General features: G+C 34.3%; 1 protein-coding gene across 1 annotated transcript in view; it reads right to left on the minus strand.

Moving 5' to 3' along the window:
• The window catches only part of LOC127969218 (60S ribosomal protein L38), a 607,983-nt gene that overhangs the window by 553,951 nt on the left and 26,941 nt on the right, over positions 1-27,091 (minus strand). The window lies entirely within an intron of this gene.

Consider the following 27,091-nt stretch of genomic DNA (forward strand, 5'->3'; position numbering starts at 1 on the left):
ATTCTTCTTCAGTCATAGTAGAAGACCACTGATCTAAAAAAAAAGATTGTCAGAAAATAGTGCCACTTAGTGGTGTAATTTAATAAGTGCAACTTGATGAGAAATATGTGAAACACTGCCATCCAGCGTTAGAAATTACCATTTTAATAGATGCCATGCTTGATATTGATTTCGAAATGCATTATTAATTACATATCCTATAAGCGTCACATTCAACAACAGCACAGCTATCAGGGAACTTTGAACCTTCGGGAAACATTCACGCAAAGTTATGAACAAATGTAGGCCTGTCTAACGTTAATAAAATGCTCGTTCAAAGTTATCTGGTAGGCCCTATTTAATGTTATTAAAACGTTAGCACAAAATCACGATTTATGCATCGTTCATGGAGCGATATTCTGAAACATTTTAATTTCAGAATGTTAAGTGTACTGTTTTTAAAACTTGCTACTTCCTACTCGTTCAGAGAACATTCCAAACTAATGTTTCCATAATGTTCGAAAAATGATCAAATTAACAACCTTCAAGTTTCATCTAAGGTTCACATAAATAAGTAAAAGCGTTATTAAAATTTTAAAAATAATGAAAAAAGGAAACGTGAACATGTTAGCAAAACATTCTTAGCACATGTTTTTGAAAAAAAAAAAAAAAAAAAAAAAAAAAAAAAAAAACGGATTCATGGTATTTTCCCCAAGATTCTTAATTTAAAAAAAAAAAAAACATTTTTTTTTTCCCAGATATGGAAATATCCAAATTATGTGTCATTAGTAACCCTTTGAAATAATCAATAATTATTTTATTTTATTTTTTTACTATTTTGGAAAAGTGTGTGAAACAATTGTGACCGTTGGGATAACTGCATAACATATTTCTACAGTCATAAAAATGGTTAGATATCTAGATAGATATTTTAAACGGTTTGATCACATTCTAGGGTTACTATTATGCATAAAAAGCTTATGCAACATTGATAGGAATAATGATGTTAAATGAAAAAGCACCATGCTGCCCTCTAGTGAGATTCATGATAACTTGGTCGATAACATCTGAAAAACTTTTAACACAAATAATTATATATATATATGTAGAAAAAAAAAACAGAGTTAAAGACTAGAAGAGTTCAAGAACAAAACAAATAAGGGAAAAGAGAGACGAGAAAGAAAATGTCACAGACCATTTCACAAGGTGTCACAGTCCATTTAATGGAATTACACCGTTCATGAACTTCTCAGCAGTGGAATCATCAGTCTTCATTTAGCTGAACTTTGTTTGCTGGGTGAGTTTTTCACATGCTCTGTAAAATCACTGAACAAAATCTGAATAGGTGAATTTCCTGCTCACATTTTATTATAGAATGATTCCACAGGAGACAAATGTATATTAAGATTTACATAACAATATACAACTGTGCTATTTTTTATAAATAAAATGAGCTTTATTTTATTTTTTTTTGGCATATTTATTTAATTATTTATTTGCTCTAAATATATATGAATGTAAAATGTTTTATTTATTAATACAACAAATGCATTTGGTCATTTTTCAAAATGTATTTACTTGCTACATAAATGCATGTAAAATATTTTAGTTGCTGTATATTGCAGTGTTTACAATGCAATTTTTGCTATATTTATTTAGCTTACTGTAAATATAAATACATGTAAAACATTTTATTATTTTATTTATAAATACAATTGCATCTTTGCAATGTATTTTTTTGCCAAATTGATCTAAACTGGATACTTTAACAGCATTTCATCATTTAAAATGCCCACAAAAAAACGCATGCTTCTTTATTTAACCATAAATTATAGATATAAATACTCATAATGACTATTTGAAGGAATCAGATGATGTTGGGCTCTCTTGGGAACATCTCTGTAAGGCAGACAAATTAATATTACCCATGTGTCTCATAATGATGGTAATTAATATATGTGACCAGAGAAACCTCTGCAACTTAAGCCTGTCAGAATGATTTGCTGCACCCCGTCCACTTTCCAAAAGCCCTAGAGATGCTGTAAAATACTAATAAAAAACATTAGGTAATAAAAGCAAAGTTTTTGGCATAAACAATAAAAAAATATTACATGCAGATGTTCATATACAGTAACTGTAATAGGTGGGAAATGTAATAACGAAACAAGTCCCAAAAAGGTCTCACTGACTCAAAACAGAACACAATCACACTTTTTAGGAGTTGATCCACGGACACAACAGGATAGCAAACACATCCCGCCAGCTTTAGACAGCACAAGCTTTGTTTATGCCCTGTACGCCCCTCCTCTGTCGCCACCGTAATTGTTTACGTCCTCCGGGTCAAGAACAAGACTACAAAATAATGACATTATCCATCGTGTCCCTCTCAGTCTCCTCTGCCCCTCGCCCATGTCTCAGCCCTTTAATTCTACCCACCCAATGTCATTAACGCCTCCGCTATCCATTCTCCAGTCTTCAGGGAGATAATATTCCTTCATTTCTGGAACACAATGGGACAGGACACAAACAGAAGGTCCACCTTAATCTATCAGGCCTCCTTCAGTGGCTCTGAAGCGCTCTCTGACAGGCATAGCATCGCTGGACCATGGACTGCGGGACAAGAGACACAATTAAGCCTCATGAAATGCAAATGGAGCTTTTATAAAGCAAAGGAGGGGGCCATTTTCTGCCTGAAACCACCATCTGCTGGCTATCACCTGCACAAAGCATCATTGGCTCGGGGAATTTGTAACTTAAGTATATTTTATTAATTAATAAAAGAAACGGCTAATGAGTTCACAGCTGGTTTCGATCAGGACAGCAAACCTACAGCAGTTTGACCCCTCGTACACACGTGCCCAAGATCTTAAATTTACTTCTTGCCATACTTGAGAAAATGTATTAGCCATAAAAATGTCAGATTTTCAATTTAGAGTGAGTAAGTAATTATTACAAACAAAGAAACAAATATTTCTGCTATCATAATATAGTTTATAATAATTTGAAAGGTGTCTGTTCTCATCAAAACGGCATTTATTTGTTCAAAAATACAGTAAAAAATTGTCCAATTTAATTTAAAGTTTTCTAAAACCATGAACTTTAAAATAAGTTTTTGAAAGAAATTAAAACTTTTATACAGCAAGGATGCATCAAATTGATCACAAGTGACAGTAAAAACATGTATAACATACACTGATATTCCAGTAAAAACAGTAGTATTTTGAAATATTATTATAATTGAATTATAATTTAACTGTTTCCTATTTGATTGCATTTTAAAATATAAGAAGCCTATGCTATTTCCCTCAGAAATTGTGAATTTCGAAATTGTCATTTCTTTTATTAATTGTGAAAGAAATTAATACTTTTATAGAGCAAGGATGCATCAAACTGATGTAATGTGACAGTAAAAGCTACAATTGTTTAAAATATTTTTCTTTCAAATTTGATGATAGAAAATTTTTTATTGTGAAATATTTTTACAATAACAACTGTTTTATGGTTGATTACATTTTAAAATGTAATGAATATATATTCCCTATAAATTATTCTAATATGCAGATTTGGTGCTTTAGAAGCATTTATTAATGTTTTATTTATTTATGTATTTTTTTTTTTTTGTGGAAACCATGATAGCATTAGTTTGAATTAAGCTTTTATTTTAATTTAAGAATACTTTTATACATCAAGGATCAAAAGTGACAGTAAATACATTTATAACAAACACATTTATAAATTTTATATTTCACATTTGAATGGAAATATAGTAAAAACAGCAGTAAATATTAAAATTTAAAACAACTGTCTTCAATTTTGCCTTCAAATATTTTTACCAAATTAGTTCCAAGTCAAACCAGATGTTTTCTTCAGTAGCCAGTTTAGCATGTCTTTGATTTGAATTGTCAGATTATTTCATTTACTTGCCAAAAAGCCAATTTAGACTCAATTTTGGACTGAAAATCACAAACATACAGCTGGTATAAGGTTGGGCCATTCTTGCTGCTTTATTTTCTTTCTCTGAAACCAATTGAGGGTTTCCTTGGCTGTGTTTGGGATCATTGTCTTGCTGAAATATCCACCCTTGTTTCTTCTTCATCATCCTGGTAGACACAGCAGATTTATCAAGAATGTCTCAGTACATTTTTCCATTAATTCTTCCTTCATTTATATGAGTTTTGCCAGTGCCACACCATGATGTGCAGTGCTATTTGACTTCCAAACATGGTGTGTATTATGGCCTCCAAAGAGTTACATTTTGGACTCATCTGACCAGACTATATTCTCCTAGTATTTTGCAGTAACATGATTTTTCTTCAGCAATGGAGTCCTGCATGGTGAGTGTGTATACAGGCCACAGCTGGTGTCTTGGCTTTCCATTCCTTTTCACACCTGCCTTTCTTCATGTGTTCAATACTTTTTCCCTGTGTCATTCTAATTTATTACACAGAACTTCATTTCTGAAATTATTTGTCTTGTTTTCTTTCTATGTATGGATTACTTGATTACTATGTCAACAGCACCTTAAGAAATATATGCATTGAGAAAAATGGCGATGTGTTCAATACTTAATTTTACCCACTGTGTATGCACACGCCAGTGCATAAACATATTTATATGCTTGCAAACAATCTGGACAAACACCCCTTGACCCTTCACACATGCACAGACATCACCTTTCACTCTCACACACACACACAGTCCACCTCCTATCAAAGGTGACCCTCACATTATTGCCCCAGTCCCCCAGCGGCTTCATAAATCCTGTAATATGCGTGTGCTTGTTTAGAACCTGATCCCTCCTCACCCAGAGGTCATCCACGAGCTGTGTCCCAGAAACACGGTCTTCCCCAGGGCAACGTTCCACCGGGTCAGAACGGACCTGCTGTTTTATCTTCTCTCCTCCTCCGTCCGCTGGTGCAAACGTTCATTCTTCACAGTCACAAAAGGCCTTTCGCTCCGGAGGCCCCAGATTTGCTCCCGAGTGGCTCGATTTAAGGGTTTCAAGGTCAAGTCCAGGCTGAAGGTCATCAAAGCCAGATCTGCCCTCTGCACTGGAGTCTGTCCATCATGCTGTCCAGATGAAGGAAGCACTCGCCGCTTATGGAGTCTCAGACTAAATCGAACCTTTTCAGTGCCATCTATCATACTCAATCATGCTAATGCATGAGAACAGACGATCTGGTCATAATAAAGGCTTTGAAAGGAGAGAATTCAGGGGTGATGAGACGGACAATATATTTCCTCTGTTTAACACTCAAACTATGATGAATTAGTCTTAAAGGAACGGTTCACCCAAAAATGAAGCTTTTGTCATTATTTAGCACAAAAGGACTTATTTAAAGCAGAATATCCAAGCTGCTCGTTCGTATAATAAAAGTGAATATTGGCAGTGATTGTCAAGCAAGATTTTTAATGAACAGCATCTTACATTTTATTATTTAGCTTACATAAAGCTATCTAATAATTCCAGAATATTTTGGAAAAAAAGGAATATTATGTATTTATTTATATTTATTTATTTAAAAAATATATTTTTAGGAGCTTACAACTATTTTGTTATCGTAAATGATAAATTGTAAAATGATAAATAAATAAAAAAAATCAGCTTACTGAATAAAAGTGTACATATTTATATGTTTATATATTTATTTCAATTATATTTGTATATAAATCATATTTTTAAATGGCAAATTTATACGTCATTTTGTTGACTAAAAAGACTTAATTGAAAAAAAGAAAAGAAAAAAAAAACATTTTTATAAAATAAAATAAAAAATCTGAAATGGAAATTAATTTTTTTTGTTTTAAATTTTCAACCATTTTAAATCCCAGAATTTTAATAAAATTATACATTTTTAAATGACACCAATTTGCACATTAACTTTGGCAGCTATAACATTTTTAAATAATTAAAAACAACAACAAAACTAAAAAAAAAAAAAAAAAAAAACTTAACTGGGAAAACTGAAACTAAAATACATTTTCATAATAATAATAAAAAAAAAAAAACTTTAGAACCCAGAACTTTAATAACATCATACATTTTTAAATGACACCAGTTTGTCCATAAGCTTTGACAGCTATAAACTGCTTAAAAAAAACAAGCTAAAAAACTAGAGTCAAAGCTAATGAAAATGGGTGAGAGAATTTCCATTCTCTTTAATACCAGGCCCACATTCATTTTTAAGACGTAAATCTGCCTGAGGATGACAGGTAGAGAATTTTAATGTAAAAAAAATATATATATAAAAAAATTATGTGAGCTCTTTTGTTCCTTACATATAAAACACTTTTTTTAATGATTTATGGCCACATACTCATATTATGATAATTTAGCCCCACATCCATAATAAGGCTTTATATCTAGTTTTCTGCGAGTGAAGGATTGTGGGTCGGAGTCTCTGCCCTTATACATTGTTCTCTAAAGGTGTGAATAATGTCAGTCTGAACACACATGTCTTTAAGCACATGCCTAAAACATACCTCCACTGCTGCTCTTGGATTTCAAGCAAGCTCCACTGAGCTGGGAGAGCTGGGATTCCCAAATCACACTGGAGCCATGCCAGCACCATTACAGCCAACCAGAGACCAAACATGAGGACCACTGAATTAATACAGTCACAAACAAGAGAAAACACTCTACTCAAGATATCCCACAAGTTTGTGTGACCGTGCATCATCAAACACTTATAACTGATATATACAACAGAATATGAAGTTAACTTTTCATATATTAATCTTTTCATACTTTTCATACTTTTCATACATAAAATGTATTTTTACCTGATTGCAAGCCCAGCTTTTATGATTATAAGTCTGAACTTGCAACAAAAAGCCAAAAACTGAAGAAATTAAATAAATCACTGCTAGGCCTAGATTATGGTAAATGAAAGTTTGCATTGTTAAATATGAAATAACATTAAATGAAATAAAACAGATACATGGATAAATAAACTTTTTTTTTTTTTTTCGGGACACAATTCTAAAAATCAATTGTACTGCATAAAATAGTATTAATGTTGTTATTGTTTATTGTCTGTTAAAGATACACACATAAACAAAATATTACGAAAAATAAATCTAGAAGGGCAGTACAAGGACTTTAGATATTTTGAAAACAGTAGATAAAAAATAAGAATTTTTTGGTCTTCATTTGAGAATATAAGGTGCACTGCCCCCAGCTGGTCAGCACAGTGAACTTCAGCTGAACTGCATTGTTCTGCATGCAATTTATTATTACAATTAGTTAGAAATGACTTCCATATCCACAGGCCACCTGAAAGATATCTCTCTGATTTATTCATGGCATTAAAGGCCCATATGCGCAAATAATTATGATCATTTTCATTTGAAAAACAGAACTAAGGACCTAGATAAGAAAAATGGCAGGTTCAGACTCAATGGGAAGATGATGTGGGTGAGAGTGAGAGCGAAGTAAAGAAAAGAAAGGGAGAGAAACAAGTCAAAAAGGAGGTGAAAGGTCAGGGTTAATGTAAGCGTGATTAGTAAACCTAATTATCAGACTTCAGTTTGAGCTCTTGGATAGCCCTGAAAAAGCCAATCACCATTAATCTACAAACCGCAGAGAGCAATCGCAGCAGCAGAGATTAATGCAGCAATCGGACCACGATAAATCCTATTCATCATATCCATCACAGCCATGCTGATACTGCAAGAACTCACAACATCAGGGCCAACAAACACATTTCTAACGCATCAACAGTTTAAAAATAAATAAGAATAATTATAATTACAAATAAATAAATAAATATGATCGAAAAATAGATTTCACAAAGAACACTTTACTATAATTTCAAATTATTACTACTACTACTACTATTACTACTAATACAATCAAAATATGCAATAATAATTATTGCTAACATTATAATTTTTTTAAATTAGTGCAGTAGTATATTTTTGTTGTTGTTGTTGTTACTACTACTAAAACTACAATTAAAATAGAAATAATAATTTTTGTTTTAATTATTTTAGTAACAGTTACAACGACAACAACAACAATAATTATACAAAATTAAAAATAATAATTATATAAAATACTATATTGTAACATTATATTAAGGATATTACTGTAATTTTTCATTGTTGTTGTTATTGTTATTTATTGTATTTTATATATATATATATATATATATATATATATATATATATATATATATATATATATATATATATATATATATATATATATATATTTTAATATAATTAAAATATTGTTAATTAAAATATTGAATAAAATAATATAAAATAATGCTACACAGTATGTATTACAGTCAGGTATTATACATCAAAATAAAACCTAAATTTAAAGTATGACCGATTTTCCAAAACAATGTAGCTCTATGATATCTATCTTAAAAGGTAAAGGTCAATGCATGGGGCAACGTTCACACACACTTTCACTCATACATCTGGATAATGTTCACACTACCAGTATTCTCACACTTCAGTTTGGTACTTGGAGAAATGCGGGTGTCCTTTCTCTGCCCTTTGACCCCAGCTTACATTCAAAGGCCATATGGTAAACATATTTCCCTGCTTCATTGGGCTTTACTGCACTTGCTACAAGAGTAAAGGAGGATGTGTCAGGTTCATGAGGGTAAACGATACAGTCAGCTATTAAAGAGCTTTTATTTCTGTTAGTGCATGCGGAACAGTGCCCAGGGACCATTCAACATGACCACAGAGTACTTCTCCTGCGGGCCGGCCGGAGAGGACTTTCAGGCCAGTGCAAAAGTGGCTGACTGTAAGCATTTGTTTGGTTATCTCAAAAGTGTCCCTTTTGAAAATATTCAATAAAATGTGTGTTTGCTGCAGGCATAAACAACATTAGCGGCTGTGTGCAATCAGCTTTAAAGGAATATTACGAGTACAGTTCAGTTCAATCAACAGTATTTGTAGCATAAGAAGGATTACCACAAAAAGGGTCTTTTCCACTAAATTCTCCACTTTTTATTAAGGTTGGAGGGAGGCATTTACAATAGAAGTGAAAGGGGCCAATTACCTTTTAATAGTACAAATAGCAAAGATTTTAGTGTGGAAATAAAGTTGTATCCCATTTTATGAATTTGTTAAATTAAAATGCTTTTATGAAACTCTAAAGTTTGAATTTACTGAAATACAAATGTTAAAAAATAAAATAAATATTAATAGAAATTCACATTGAAAGAAAATAATAAAATAAATATTGAATGGAAGCTATACATATATATATATATATATATATATATATATATATATATATATATATAAATTGATTACATTTATAAAACAAGATAAAATATTAACAGTCACTTACATTTCGAAAAAAAAATAAAACATTTAATTTAAGATAAAATTAAATATTTAATGGAAGCTCCTTTGTTGTCAAATATATCAAATACATAGATCTTAAAAAAAAGTTTACATCTCATATAATTCACTTTTGACAGTAACATTTAAATGGTTTATAAAATTTGAAGTGTCACCTTTCTGTTTTTCTGTTTTTTAATCCTCTCAAATTTTGCTTAAAGTGGGGGGTTTGAGTTGTCATTATTTTTGTGATGATCAAAAATTTGATTAAGCTTAATTTATATTGAATCTGGACTATTCCATTAAGGTTACGGCTCAATTCCCTTGAAACACTTACACTGATAAAACATCCTGAATGTTCTCCAAGCCACTTTGGATAAAAGTGCTTGTCAACTGGATAAATCAAATGAAATTGCTTATTACATTCATGACTGTTTCCAATTACATTTGATACTATTGATTATTCTACTTTCACAATAACCTTTTGCTTCTTAAGTGAGTTAGACATCAAATAGCCATTATGTGTCTGGTAAACAGCATTAGAGCTTAATTATATTACTCTGAGAGCAGTTGATGTTTTGAGCACCAGAATATTGGCAACTTGCTCCCCTGCTGTTTTCTGTCTGTGTACAATGTCCAGCGTTGATCAGTGTGTACATCCCTCAATGGTCAAGAAAGGAACTTACGATTCAATGCTTTAGCAATGTCCTGTGATATATAGTTCACTCTGTTATATGTAGTCTTGTTTTGGACCTTTCTGTTTCAGTTCATAACGGTGGCTATAATTCACATGGACAGACCCCTGCACCTGAGCACTAACCTGCATCTGGACAGCATCTGGGGTCAGAGCGGTCAGCTCAACAAAGGGCTAAACCATCTATGCTGGATCCCCCTTGCCCTCTAAACCTAAAGAACAGGTCATGTAAAATTGAGGGAGGAGTAAATATAATGGAATATGCATGAATATTATAAATAAACCATGCATTTATTTGCACTACGATTTGTCTTATATGCTGCTATGATACAAATGCTTTGGCAATACAAATTGCTGAAGTTTGTTTTACTTCAGGACACAGATTTCACATCTCATCTGAATCAGAAGAGAAATATGCGCCAATCAAGCACTGTTGTGGATGGACTTTTTCAATGAACGAAAAAAATATACGATTTTAAACTCACATTTTGGCCAGAAGCAAAGGTTTAAAGTTAAAAATATGGATTTGTTTCTTATAAACAAGTAGCTTTTCATGTCACATTCTGACGGCACCCATTCACTGCAGAGGATCCATTGGTGAGCAAATGATGTAATGCAAACTTTCTACAAATCTGTTCTAATAGAAGAAAAAAAAAAGACATCTACTGTACATCTCAGATGCCCTGAAGATGTGTACATTTTCAGCAAAATTATTAAACTTTTTTTTTAAAGTGGTGACCAAAAACTGAACTAAAAGTGTCAAAAAAAATAAAAAAATAAAAAACTTCAATGCTGCTCTTTTGACCTATTAATAAAAGAAATGGGGGAAAATGCAATCATAAGATTACAATTGTTTTGTTGTTGTCATAATATAAAAAAAAAAAAAAAAGAATTTTCTTTTCGAAAATACTGAGATGTTTGTGAGACACGTGCATAAAACTTAAAAGAGCTGTTTGGCCTTTGGGAGGATTCTGAGGCAATAACCCCACAGCCTTTGATAGTGTGACGACCAATGTAACTTGAAAGAGTTAAAAACACCTTACGAAACAAAGTGCACGATTGTATTTAAAGGGCAGAGAAAGCCAGGTGCCCCAGTGAGACAAGGACACTTAAAAGAGTTGCAGAACTGGGCCCTGGGGTCTGAAATCTGTGCACAGGATGAAGTCGATCACTACAGGAAGTAAACAACCACATGGCACCACAGGGAAATATTTAACTCTGGAGTGGGGGATGAAAGAGTATTAAAAGAACGAGAGGCGTTAATCAAAAGACATGGATGTTTGAGCAAGAACCCATGATAGGAGGAGGATATAAGAAGTTAGGAAGAGATAATTGATAACAGATCGGCCCAGGGGCAGGCTCAGGTGCAGATAGCACACTTACCGTGCTATTTGTAGGAAGGCATATACAACATTTTACATTGTCTCCAGAAGGACTTTTAATTATTCGGTAACGCTTTAAAATAATGGTCCGTTGTTAATAAGTAGCTACGCAGGAAGTAATAGGTAGTACTACATTAACACTTAACTTAATACTATTAACTAATATAGAAGCAAGATTAACTAAGCAGTAAGTAATAGCTCATTTAGGACATAGGTAGTTCCTTATTAGTTATTTGATAATTACTAAAGAAAAATATTGTCATTGAGAACTACTTTGGAACTATGGCCAACTAATGAAGAATAACCAATTAATTACTAATCACAACAGCTACGTCTATAAAGTGAACAATTAGCTTCTTTATGGAAACGTGTGTGTATATATATATATATATATATCCTATATATATATATATGTATATATATATATATATATATATATATATATATATATATATCCTATATATATATATATGTATATATATATATATATATATATATATATATATATATATATATATATATATATATAGCCTATCCATATGATATATTTAATGAGCTCCACTAAGTTCAATGTCTCCAACTCTAACAACTTTAACGTTAGTGATATCATGCTGGGGAGGGCTTCTCTTCAGGAAGTGACAATAAATAATGATGTTCTCTTGTCAAAACATATTTGCATCCTTCATGAAAACATTGACTGCATTTATAGTGTTAAGCACAAAACAACATCTTCCAGATTACAATGTCTGGTAGAATATCACTAGTTCCTCACAGAAATATATGGCTGTACAGTATGTGTCAGATAATTTTATTGTAAATTACTTGTGAAATCCATGACTCGAGTGTTCAATGTGATCTCATGAGAATACGTGTGTATTTTTACGTTAAATGTGGTTCTATCACACGTATATTTACATACGTTTTCATGCACATAGAAACGTACAATTTATACGTATTTATAGCAGTAAAACGTACAAATACATGTTTTTATTCAATTTATTGAAAGCAGTTTACTCGTCTATTTGATAGGAACTAACATTTCTGTGCATGCTGCAAACCATAGATACACACAAAAGCACAGCATACAATTATATCCATCCATTTCTACATCACATCCATTTTATTTGTTTGCTGTACTGCATATCTTTAGAATCCAGATGTTTGCAAGGAACATATCCAAATTCAGCCCTTTATCAATGGTTCTTCATATTCATTCTCAGCAACAGCGTCCGTCACAGTCAAAGCTGAGCTCGCGCTCGTTATGAATTTGAAAATAGCGCCAGTGCGCCACGTTACGACATGATTTACGGCACTGATATCGAACGCTCATTGGTCCTCATCCAATTCGTCACAGATTGCGACATGTTGTGTTTCAGTTTATGACATTTGAATACTGCGCCAGTGTTGCCAACTTAGCGACTTTGTCGCTAGATTTAGCGACTTTTCAGACCCCCATAGCGACTTTTTTCCAAAAAAGCGACTAGCGACAAATCTGGCGACTTTTTTTGACAGACCTTATTTAGTCTCCGAGACTCTCCGGTACTGCCGCACGAGCTCTCTCTCTCTCTCTCTCTCCCTCTCCCTCCCTCCTTCCCAGCGTGCGCACACGCCTCTCTCTCTGCATCTGTTCTGTTCAGCGAGCAGAGAGGAGCGGCACTTTCAGTTAAAAAATATATTCTGTTGCTTCTAACGCTATTTTACATAAAAGTATAGCCGAAATCACAGTACAATCATTATCTTATTCTTATGTGTATGTGATTTCATTAGACAATGTCGTGAATAGGATTTTAGTGCAGAGATTAACATCTTTGAGAGCTGGTTATGTGTTCTTAATGGACCGCGTTTCAGTCATTATAATATTAATTCCGTTGTCGGACAACAGAAAGATTAAAATATAATAACAAAAAACTTTTATTGAGAATTTTGGCTGCCTTAAAACGCAGTACATGAGCATAGAAAGGGCAAGATAATATGACGCACTTACGTCATGAATATGCTAATTAGCATATGACGTCATTTAGCGACATTTAGCGACTTTTCAGGCAGGGTTTAGCTACTTTCCATTGAAAGAAGTTGGCAACACTGTACTGCGCCAGTGCGCCTTCACGGAGAGAAGACAGATACATAATTTCATGGATTAATAAATTAAATTCTGCTCTGTACCCTATAAAAACTATTACCTCCATATAGAGGACTGCGACTGGAACTCATTATCATTTGAACTACTTTTGGTACCACTTTTGATATTTTCGCAAAAAATAAATGATTAACGTTACGTTTGTTTGTTTGTTATTTGTTTATTTATAACAGTAACGTTATGTAGTTTTAAGAAATGTTGTCTTTAAAATAAAAAATCTTTCACTTTAAAATAAATGGTCCAGATCACTAGTAACGTTAGTTCATGCGGACTGACAAGGTAACACTTGAGTAATTAGTCAGGAGTTAACATGTTTTTCACTTTAAAATAATGGGCCAGATCACTATAGTAGTTCCTGCGGACTGACAAGGTAACGCTTGAGTAATTAGTCAGGAGTTAACATGTTTTTCACTTTAAAATAATGGGCCAGATCACTAGTAGTCCCTGCGGACTGACAAGGTAACGCTTGAGCAATTAGTCAGGAGTTGACATGTTTTTCACTTTAAAATAATGGGCCAGATCACTATAGTAGTTCCTGCGGACTGACAAGATAACACTTGAGTAATGAGTAATGGATTTCACAAGTAATTTACAATAAAATTATCTGACACATACTGTACAGCCATATATTTCTGTGAGGAACTAGTGATATTCTACCAGACATTGTAATCTGGAAGATGTTGTTTTGTGCTTAACACTATAAATGCAGTCAATGTTTTCATGAAGGATGCAAAGATGTTTTGACAAGAGAACATCATTATTCATTGTCACTTCCTAAAGAGAAGCCCTCCCCAGCATGATATCACTAACGTTAAAGTTATTAGAGTTGGAGACATTGAACTTAATGGAGCTCATAAAATATATCATATGGATAGGCTATATATATATATATATATATATATATATATATATATATATGTATGTGTGTGTATATATATATATATATATATATATATATATATATATATATATATATATATATATATATATATATATATATACGTTTCCATAAAGAAGCTAATTGTTCACTTTATAGACGTAGCTGTTGTGATTAGTAATTAATTGGTTATTCTTCATTAGTTGGCCATAGTTCCAAAGTAGTTCTCAATGACGATATTTTTCTTTAGTAATTATCAAATAACTAATAAGGAACTACCTATGTCCTAAATGAGCTATTACTTACTGCTTAGTTAATCTTGCTTCTATATTAGTTAATAGTATTAAGTTAAGTGTTAATGTAGTACTACCTATTACTTCCTGCCTAGTTACTTATTAACAACGGACCATTATTTTAAAGCGTTACCAATTATTCTAATCTAAATTTAATGAATAGATGACACATTACAACTTATAATAAAATTAAGTAATACATTAAAGTCAGCAGGGGGGTAAAAGCCAAGAAATTGCTGCAAATGCTTTTCATTTTCATATTTAATGCATGATAATGCAAGATGAATGTGTTGCAACTTGCTATGCATAAATACTAGTGTACACAAATAAGCATAAACTAAATGATTCTCATACAGAATGCATTTGTAATGTTAATTTAATGAGCAGATGACACACTACATCTAATAATAGAATTAGCTAATCTGTTAAAGTCATCGAGGGGGTTAAAAAAAGCAGAAATTGGCGCAAATGCTTTTAATTTTCATATTCAGTGCACTGTGATCAAAGGTAAATGCATTATGCTATTTAAAATCAATTATTTGCATATACAAATAAGCAAGAACTAAATTATTACTGTACAAAATGGGCTTGTAATGTCAATGTAATGACTAAACAACACACTAAAACCTATAGTACACACACACACACACACACACATTCACATTTTTTGGACTTTTTTAATGTACTAAATTATATGAATATATAATTCATGACATTATATTCAATATATAGTTCTGGATGGATGGATGGATGGATGGATGGATGGATAGATAGATAGATAGATAGATAGATAGATAGATAGATAGATAGTACACAGACACACATTGACTGAACTGAATTCAATGAATCATTACAACAAACAAATAAACACACACACACACACACAAACACACACACCTCCCATCTGTCAGAGCAGTGACTTAGCAAGCACAGTTTGCGGTCCATCAGTGTGCCTCTCCATCAGAGACCAGCAGCTGTCTGCAGCAACAGAGAAACATTGATGAACCAGAGGAGGAGGAGGAATTGACGAAGAACACTATCACTCTTCTGAACGGGACATGACAGAAGAGGCAAGCCGCTGGAGACAGCAGGCAGTGAGAGCGTCTGGCATGCAGAATGCATATTTCTAGAGATGTGTCCTAGGGTCTAAATCACACCACAGGCTCTAAAGGCTCTCAGACGAGTCACTCCGTGCGGTGAGGAGCTGATGACTGATATTATCAGGGTCGTGAACCGTAGAGAAATAAGTGGGACTGTAAACTCAAGGACAGCAGGAAGACCTCAAATCATTAAAAGCATGTTTGATTGAGCACCTAGAGCTGTGTAGAGGGTTTATTTGTTCTCTCGGTTCATCCAGAATCGCATGAAGAGTCGTCTGGTTAATGTGTAACCTATAATATTGACTGTAGTCATATCAACTCACTGCCAATCTGGCAACATCTCTTTGAGTTTAAACATCTCATTGAGTTTAAACTGATGATGTAACAGGATTGATCTATTGACAGGCCATCAATTTCACATTTAGTGACCTTTATTTGGCATCAGGGGCTCATTGCAAACTGTCACTTACATGAAGCTATATGGATTTCAAATTTTGTGTTTAAACTAGGTCTGTTAATCTAGTCAAATTTATGCACATTAAAATATACACCAAAATTCTATCTATCTACACACACACACACACACACACACACACACACAATATATATATATATATATATATATATATATATATATATATATATATATATATATATATATATACACAGACACAAACACACATAAAATAAATATCCATCCATCCAAAAACGATGAAAGTAATTATTTAATCAATTAATAACCATTTTGATCTGACAACTTTAACATTTACAATAAAAATAATAAGGAATAGAAATGAAAGACAAGTAGGAAGACAGGAAGAGGAGAAGAAGAAGGGAGAAAAAAGAAAGAAGGATTGTTAAGTACAAAGTAAAGAAAGGCCACTGACTCAAAGCTCCCAGCACACACACAAACACAATCCATCAGATAACGACAAGGACTCTCCTCCGCCTGAGGCCATGAGACGCAGGTGACATCCTTACACACACTTTCCCTCACACTCTTTCTCTCTGCGTTGATTGTGCTCTGGGATGCTGGCGAGCCCTTATCGACCATTTAAGAGTGCCAGGGGGTCTGATGAACTGGCATTTCCCCCCTCCTCATATGCTAATGCTCATGTTATGAAGTTGTCCTCTGCCTGATTCGTAACAGCTTGCTGTAGCCGTGGGGGAACCTTTGTTCGCTCAGTGTTTGTCTGTGGGGTCTTCCTGATATGATGGAGATGGTCTCCAGAAGGCAGGTGGATTGTGGGTCATTTGAGCAGCTCTGGGCTGGACCTCAGCTCTGGCTACCAGCTGTTCTTCTCAAAACTGAGGTGTCATGACCCTTGGATAATGACTATAAAGTAATGAGCACTCCCCTGTAATTACAGAGACTTTCACCACATGACCTGTCTGGGGACAGTGTGAAACATCCAGAAGCTCTTCTCGGCACACGTTGGGCCTTTTTTGTGTGACAAGAATGTATAATAATAATAATAATAATAATAGAAATAACAGAAATAAATCCAAAAATCTGCCACTCAAACACTTAATATACTATTATTGATATTATATTCAGCACATTCACCAAGATCTCAGAACAGCCACTTTAATTTTGAAAAATGTTTAGATTCAAACTTGTAAAAGGATCTCATGTTGAGAAAAATGTAGGCATTAGAACTTCGCTTAAGAACCAAGGCATTCAAATGATAATGAAAGACTCTTGAAAAGAGAAAGGAATCCTTTTCTTTGAGTGTTCTTATGTACTGTAATCTTAGACGGCCTCTTGAGATTGAGCTAACTTTCCATTGTACAACCTTCAACAATGAGCCCAAATCTCTTTTTAAGGTCCAGTCAAGTTACTTATTAACTGAGTAATGACTTGTTGTAAAAATGCATTGTCTCAAAGACTATGCAGAAAAGAGTCAAAAGCAGAGGATAGGAAGGAGGAGGCTGATTAATTTCAATAGGGCCCTTCCGAAAGAGAGAGCAATGAATTGCCTTCATATGGTGAAGAAGAGGGCTTCCCATTGACCTGTTTATGCTCTGCAAACCCTAGCCCTTCATTACAGCTGGCAACAGTTAGAAAAGAGAACAATGGGCCTGATACCCATTTTTCCACCCTAAACCTGGTGTGAAGTAACAGGCCTTTCAATGTCCTGGTTATTGCAGGGTGAGAGCTACATGGACACAATGAGATTTACTATCGTCAGTCACAAAAGCCGTCCAGGACCCTTCGCGGACCCAATTACAAGAAAATAGAAGATAATGGGGGATTGATTGGTGCTAATGGATTTATTCTTTGGCTAATGTGCCTCAATAACTGGTTATAACTAAAAGGTTTTTTATAACCTCTTTTCATTCAAATCTGGTTTGCACCTCTCCTCATGAAACACAGCGGATGAGTTCTTTTGTATGTCATAAATCAAACATCATCGAGCTCATTGACTCCAACTCACCGTCCATTGCGGTCTGGGGCCCAGTTCACTTTTGTTTCACTGGGATGTTGCAGTAATACTTTCAAAATGAATGTAGAACCACAACTTCCCCCTTGCTGCTCTCTGACCTCCTAGAAGCAATGCTAAATTAGACCTCACTGAAAGGTAGCAGATGTCTGCAGCGGTTGAAGCACCAATGAACTATTTGTGCGATGTGTGTGTTGGATGGTAAAGGTCATTACTGTTAGCCACAGGAAACATCAGCAGTCTGGATCACATAGGATAAGCATCCTCATTTTTGCTTGGAACAGCATCAGTATTAACAATGGCATGCAATGACACATTCATTAAAATGCTGGAAACTTGGCACAATGAAGAACAAGAACAATGAGTGTCTCTCTCAGAGAACTGAAAGTCACGGTAAAAAAAATAAAATGAGCCACCTGCACTAGCAAGTGGTTTGAAGTACAAAGGGGAAGTATTTGCTTCTTGAATAACTTTGTGAACGTCCTACATCTGAACCGTTAAATTCATTCTATTCAGAACATCTGTGGATCCAAGTTCCAGTTTCATTTAAAAGGTTCAGAAATTAACAAATAGTTGCAAAAGCAGCAATGAAAACATGCTAAATTAAATGCAATCTTAAATCAACCAGTGTTAGATTTTTTAAGGACATTTAGCTTTTACACAATTCTGGTACAGTATGTACTATTTTGGTACCTAATTTAATGGAAATCTGTAAAAATATATATTACCTTGACATGAGATTAAAATAAGAAATAAAGTACAATTGTGAGATATAAAGTTGCAATTACAAGACAGAATGTGGCAATTGTTAGCAATAAAGTTTCATTGCGAAACAGAGATCACATTTTTGAAGTTTGAACTTTGATGAAAGGTTTTGATCCACTTCAAATGTTGACAAGTGTAGCTGCATTAAGCACACAAAATATAAGATGAGACCACATGGATCTTGTAATTGTTAACATGAATCACAACCATTAAAGGCTTTAATGGGAATTAGATTTTTAACATGAGAAAGTGAGGGTGACAGAGCTAATGAACAACCCCATGGAACGGAGACAAACCCCATTATAAAATGTTACTGAGGCTGGAAAATTCAACTTAATCCTTGTTTGAAGAGGTGAATCAGGTCCCACACAAACATATATCTATCCCCTCCTCTTTGCATTCTGAATCCTACTTTGAAACAATCCTCCATAAACCTGGTGAATGTTTACACCTCAGTGCACTTGAAAACCCAGGGCCGCCTCTGTGTTGCCGATCCCAGAGAGCTTAACCTGCGTACAATGACGACTTCCACCTATACCGCCGCCACAGAAGAAGGGATGGCCCTGCATTCATGCTGCAGTGAACTCTATTTCTTATTCGAGAGCTCAAAGAGAGATTGGGCTCTCACCGCATCCCCCCAAAACTCTCAGCACCTTCCCCCCTCAAACGCCCATCAAGAGCTTGGCTTCAATTGTCCTATAGTCTCCCAAGTGATGGATTCAATAGGTCCATTCTAGAGAAGAAAAGAGTCAGGGAAAGGAACCTTAGAAGAACGTTAGGCTTGATTGGCAAGTTAACTCTCCTACCTGTCAAAAGAGTATGGATAAACAACACGACAGTCCTGAAAGAGAGTAAACAAGCGAAACCACGGATTCTTTAAAGAAGGATCTAAAAAGTCCGTTTTGAAGCTATTCCAAAGAAGAACCATTACTAGTTCATCAAAGAACCTTTCACTGAACAGTTCTTCAAATTACCATTTGTTCTTAGACTGGAGGACATTTTTTAAAAATCTAAAAAACCTTTTTTTTCCACTATAAAGAGCCCTTTGCTGAATGGAAGGTTTCTATGGATTAAAGCACTCCTAAAATAAAGGTTCTAATATAGGCTTTTCACAGCAGTGCCACCGAGGAACCAAAACTGGTTCATTCATCATTCAACAATTTTTGGTTACCCAAGGTACCTCTCACTGAAGTTATTAAAAGAACCGTTTTTTTTCTTAGCGTGAAAAATATTTTAATAATCTAAAGAACCCTTTCCCACCATTAAGTACTTTTTCCATTGAATATTTTCCATGGATGTTCTTCATGGAATCATCAATACCAGTCAAGAACATTTATATTTATGAGTAAATGGCAATTAAAAACTCATATTGTTGTATTATATATATGAGCATGCAACAATAAAGGCCAGTTAAAAACCTCAGGCTACCATGACGTGGATACCATCAAGGTGGTGAATGTGTGGCAATAAATAAATAAAGAAGGTAAAGAAAATAAATGATAAAAAACGAGAATGAAAACAAAGTAACCACAAAACAGAGTGAAAACAATAATACAGAAATGAATTATGTAAGTGAGGCAGAGAGAGCAGTCACAGCAGCCAACCTGAAGAGACTTAATTTAATAATAACATAAATAATAGGGATCATAATCATAATATTCTACTCTGCTGCATTTATCCCCAATTTGGAAAAGCAGCATCAATTAGGCACTTGTCTCAGCACTGGCTAATTGGCGAACACAGAGAGGATTTCATATTTACCCTGGTTAATGAATCCCTGTAGCAGTGGCGAGGTGGAGCGTGGTCTGTGATTCTGTGCTAATTCTGTTGCACTGAGTGCATTTGTTCTCCATTAGATGCTGTTGAAACATAAGGCCTCATTAGAGCTCAGAGACAAGTGGACTGAAGATGTGGCCAGAATGATAAGATATTAACATTGCACTCTCTGGCTGCAATATACAATGGGCGCAAATTTGGTTTGGAGAAACACCAGAAGCCATATTACTTTCTAATGCAGTCTAGCTGATGAACACTCTACCTCATCCCACGGTGCAGTGAGAATGATAGTAAAGCCATTTAAAGAAAGTCAGTCTACTTGGTGACCATCTAAAGATAATGGGCATACAAGTAAAGCTTGTGTCTACTGAGCGTTCAAAACTAAAATCCAGGTGATGGACAGAAATTTGTTTCATATAGCTGCCAAATTGTGCATTACAAGTTCCCCAAAGTACATCTCCTCCAACTTAGTCTCTGAAAGTGTACTTGTACAGTACATGTACTTACAGTGTACTTACCCAATAAATTACTGGTAGTGTATGGTAACTGCATGGGTTAAGGTTAGGTTTAGGTTATTAATCCAGTTATTGTCATTTCTATAATAACTACATACAGTATGTGAACCTGGACCACAAAACCAGTCTTAAGTTGCTGGGGTATATTTTTAGCAATAGCCAAAAAAACATTGTATAGGTCAAAATGATCAATTTAACTTTTATGCCAAAAATCATTAGGATATTAAGTAAAGATTATGTTCCATGAAGATACTTTGTAAATTCCCTATCCTACCAAAAATATATCAAAACTTATTTTTGATTAGTAATGTGCATTGTTAAGCATTCATTTGGACAACTTTAAAGTATCAGTATTTAGATTTTTTTGCTCCATCAGATTCCAGATTTTCAAATAGTTGTATCTCGGTCAAACATTGTCCGATCATAATAAACCATACATCAATGGAAAGCAATTATTCAATTATGAAAAAATTTACACTTAAGGTTTTGTGGTCCATGGTCACATATTATGTACATTTGCAACACAACTGTAAAATAAATTGCTGTTGAACAATGTATACAATGAAATACGTGATTTTTACCAAATAATATCTCTTTCTGATGCTCTTAGTCACAACGACATCCCAAAGGATGTTGTCTGAACACGATATCTCCTTTCAATTAACTGCTGTGCATTTAATTAGGACAATATTTAATTCATAATAGTAAATATGCTGAATTAAGCTACATGTTAATGAGAATCTTGGATTACATCAATTTAATGAGTCGACTATTCAAAGCTTGAATTAAGACATAATTTTTCAAGAATATCAAGAATAAGAAAAATGATTTAGAAAACTCTTAGGGAGGCATGCTAATTCATCCAGACATGTTAGGAGATGGATAATGCACACACTTTGATTGACGGTGTGGGGGAGCCCCCCGGACCCGCAATCAAAGTGTGTGCATTATCCATCTCCTAACATGTCTGGATGAATTAGCATGACTCCCTAAGAGTTTTCTAAATCATTTATCTTTCGCAAGAAAAAGTTGCCTGAAATATGATAATAGCAACAAGATACTTTGCATATTTAGTTCCAATTAAAAAGAAAGGCTTTTAAACCTCACCAAGACAGATCTTAACCCGTCATGTTTGAATAAAGTGTGATATGGTTCATGACTTTCAGTTTGATACGATTTGTAGCATTTGACATAATCATAATAGTTTCAGCACCCTAGCGTTAGTAAAATTAGCCCACTGCATCATCCTCGCTACATACTGTTTAAATAAAGCCATCATTTAAATAATACCACTCTCACATTAAGAATGTTTGCCAATCATAGGACTGTCTGAGCTGAGAGCTCCAGTTGAAAAGAGGCATCTTTCTTTTAGATATTGATGCTGATGACATTTTCCTTTGAATATTTGTTAATAAACAACAAAAAAATCAATCTGGCCTTTTGAAAGACTTGCATTTCACATTTCACACAAAACAAACAAAAAAAGCAAACATAAAAAAAGAAAATTTTGTGTATTTCTGATTTTGTGCATGAAGGTATTATAGCGTTGTCCCATATGGCAAGAGACCTTAATATATATATATATATATATATATATATATATATATATATATATATATATATATATATATATATATATATTTCTGCATTCATTTATTTATATATTTTTTTTTTACAATTAGCATTATATACATTTTATTTTTATTTATTTTTTATTTTGTGATCTCTGAATGCTTTTCTAATGCACTTTCTTGTTTAATGTACGTACTACACTACAACATATAAAAAATATAAAATAATAAGTAAAAATCCCTTATTAAATGTAGACAACATATTTACTAATTTGAATAATTACAAATAAAGTAAAATACAAATAAAAATACTTTAAATAGGGTATAGGGTATATGAAAGAAAGAAAGAAAGAAAGAAAGAAAGAAAGAAAGAAAGAAAGAAAGAAAGAAAGAAAGAAAGAAAGAAAGAAAGAAAGATGATGGTCAGGGATATATTTTTTAAAAGAAATTTAATGGTCTTTAAGTCACATCTACTTATTGTGCTCTTGAAAATGTTTTAGAAAAATGTTATGCTGATTGAATAAACACCAAGGAACACAACCGCTACAACCAACTTCACAGTCTCATTTTAAAATTAAAAATGGAATATACTCTGATTCTGATGTCTATACAACTTCCATGACAACTTCAACATGCATACACAACACGCGATAACGCGACCTTCACAGAAAGAACTGATAACAAACCCAACTTGTACACTGATGACTATGTGGGTGTATCACCCGACAGGACCAGCAAACAGCGAGTGACCTTTGTGAAAGGTTTTTTTTTAGGGTCAGGGGTCATCTATGCTACACCATGACTACTATTAGCGCAGGGACACCAGAGATATGTTGAGGTACCTCCACCGTCACCCCACATTCCCTTGTCCCCTTTCACACACCAGTTATCTCCTGAATGCCTGATGCATCTGGGTCTGCCGGGCTCAGGCCAGTTTGAAGGGATTTGAGAGGACAGATTGCTAATCCGAACTTTGAACATGAGGCGAAGGCTTTGAGGGGAGGTCTCCGGCGTCGTGGGTTTTCTGTCTTTTCTTATGGAAATGCAGTCTGTGCAGCCAAAGCAGCGATGAAAATGCCACAGGGCTTATCACAGCACGACAGCCCTGCCGACAGAGACCGCGGGGAGAGACTGACAGATCAGCCACGCTAAGAACGGCCATCGCTATGTGACGTGCATCATCTTTATTATGATGTGTGCTTGTGTCCAGTGTGTAAGAAAGAGATGATAGAAGTGCTACAATAAAGCATTCCGTCAGTTATATGGAAAAGAGGCTCATTTCTGTAATGAGGGTCATCTCCTTTGAAAGTAAATGGGTAGCTCAATTCGCTAATCTTTGAGTGATGCTTATGAATGTCAGAATTTCTGAATCAGTGACATTAAGAATTCAAAATGTTTTCTTCAAAGAATAATCTTTGAAACAGGGGATCAAAGCCCAATGGGTTAGACGATACCATAAAAACTGCCATTTCTTTTCAGACCATTGTGTTATCTACACTGTTTTAACTGCACACAAACCGGTTTCAGTTTTACTCAAATATTCTCAAAACAAGTTTCTCCAAACTAAACTGGATGGTTCCCCCGAAATTAAAACGGTCACCTTTTACTCAACCTCATGTTGTTTCAAACTCGTATGCATTTCTTTTTAAATCACAAACTGAAGAAATCACCAACAATTTGTGCTTAAAAAGTCCAAAGAGTCCAGGTGTGTGGAAATCAGTGGGATCCAACATTGTTTTCAAACACATTGACTTTCATCAAGTCAAAAACTTTTCATTCTTTTTAGAAAACGCTAAACAAAACATAAATAAATATGCCATCAAAGAACTGAAATTCAAGGACAGTCTCTCAACAAGACCTCTACGTATGTGTCATAGCACATGTTCACATGTATCAGCTGGTCTGGACATATGGATGAGTAGTCTGTTAGAGTTAGGAGAGAACAATCTGTGCGCTAAACCCATCTGGTTAGAGACATATCTGAATGGATGCTACATGCATGTTTGACATCATGACAGGCACGGAACACAAAAGAACCACGGAAAACAGCCTGGATAATGACCCCTTTTGAGTGCACAACATGTGACTCTATGAGAGCATACATTTTGTAATTCTCAAAGATTAAGGTACTTAGAGGTTAAAAATATGAAAAAAAGTTAAATTAAGAAATGTTGAATGAATATTTTAATGTTCAATTTCAATAAAGAGACCAGATTTGGTGATCAAAAAGCAGTTGAGAAACGCCATGTCAAAACTATTTTCTAGAGATGTTAAGTTGCTGTAGATGGCACTGGGCCAGATAAGTCTTTTCTAACAGACATGCACAAAGTGAATAAGACAAATATTCATATGCTTAAATGTTAAACATTGGCCGCTATTATTATGTGTTTGAGCTGTTTGGAGTATTTTAGACTTTGCAAGCTTGCATGCAATGCATGCAATGCATGCAGTGTAGAATAAGTCGGTAGAATAAGGTCGGTAACAGATGCAACTTCAAACAATAGCATATAGGTCGATCAAATGAACAGCTTTGAAATCGACAGGTCAGACTGAAAATGGATTACTTTGCAATCTACTTCCAATCTATTCAACTATAATATCCATTTGCATTAGGAAGCCAATCACATGCACCACTACTGCACTCATTAATAGTTGATGTCATTTTGTTGCTCAAATTTGATAGCTGCTGTTGATTATATAACCTTCAATTGCCAAGTTCACTTGACAAACTAATAAAAACACTTTTACTCAAGCATTTGTTGATTCTAGATTACTTTTGTTGCCACATTCAAAGAACATATCATTGTTCACTGTAACTATTCCTGTATGTGGGCCAATGCATGTTACAGTTTAGATTCATCGTCGTTCCTACCTAATGTGGCGATGCTGGTTTGACTCAACCTCCTCCCACTGTACCACATGCCTCAGCCTTAATGACAGACCATTATCAGCCTGAGATTGCAGCAGGGGAAATAAGCTTCATACTGCCTCAGCATCCAAGAATAACTACTCGACGCAGGATATCTCGAAGAGAGAGCGAGGGAAAGAGATTAGACATCCCATAACCGGAGCGAGCGCTCATAACTGTGGAATGGAATGTCAGTGCCAGCGTGACTAAGTCTATGCAGTCATGGCTATATTTATATGAATAGAGGCGTACAATGAAGTATGACAAAGAACATTTATGACGGATTATTCATAAACATGGATGAATAATTGTCTGAAATGCTGTCAAGCCGTTTGATGCTTTTATTATTGTACTGACGTCAATGGAGGTTAACCGTGCACGTTTTCAAATAATGTTGAAGTCCATACAATCTCATTTTCAGTAATAATTACGAATCGGGCCAGCGACAGTTATTTTAATTTGAACAATAATAAAACAACAACAGCAGTGTAACAAAATTAAGTTATCAACAGAAGTCTACAACAAGACAGATGTTAGAGGCAATGTGAAAGCACTGGGTTGTAAACGCGAGTACAAGAACAATGATGTGAAAACACCATTACTGCAATGCGGTAGAGTAACCAGGGCAATTTCGACTTCAATTCTGAACACTGATGTCTTATGTCTGAGAGCTTTTTCCCCTCGCTTTAGGTTGTTCTCCAAATTGCCAAAACAAAAAGTTCTCTTTTCTAGAACATTCTGACTTAATGTTTATTATTTAATTCTATGCAGGTTTTTCCTCAACTCCTTAATCCATTACAGGGTTTAAAACTGCAGAAAGTTATTCTATTAACAATTATTTCCTCTGAGAGCTTTACCATTGCCAATTTGCATTTCCATTGAGAGAATAAGAAAAAAAAAGCTAGAAGAAAGTGTGTCCTCCATACTTGATTTACACCAAGTAACAGGCACATACATATTTTTGACACTTACTAATGCATTCTACTAAAGGAACCTAGAAATAATATGGTTTCAAATGTATTGCACACAGACAATAACAACCCCCCAAAAATGTATGATGAATATTACTCTAATCGTTCTAGAGTAAATAAATAATATGCTAATATAAATGTCTGGCTGCAAGTGCAATCTCTCTTTGACTGCATGCATTATGAAATTAGGAAACGGATTACTATGTTCTGATGTTATTATGCAGAAATGTCAGCTATCGAAATCAGTAGACTTTAACAAGGAAAACAGGTGTCGCTGTCAAGGCCAGTTTCCAGCAAAGAAACCCTGAGCGTGCCGTGTATGTGTGCGACACAGAAAAATAGATTGAGATTTACTGTTCATTTGTCA

The sequence above is a fragment of the Carassius gibelio genome, chromosome B12 (assembly GCF_023724105.1).
Source record: "Carassius gibelio isolate Cgi1373 ecotype wild population from Czech Republic chromosome B12, carGib1.2-hapl.c, whole genome shotgun sequence".
Classification (NCBI taxonomy): Eukaryota; Metazoa; Chordata; class Actinopteri; order Cypriniformes; family Cyprinidae; genus Carassius; species Carassius gibelio.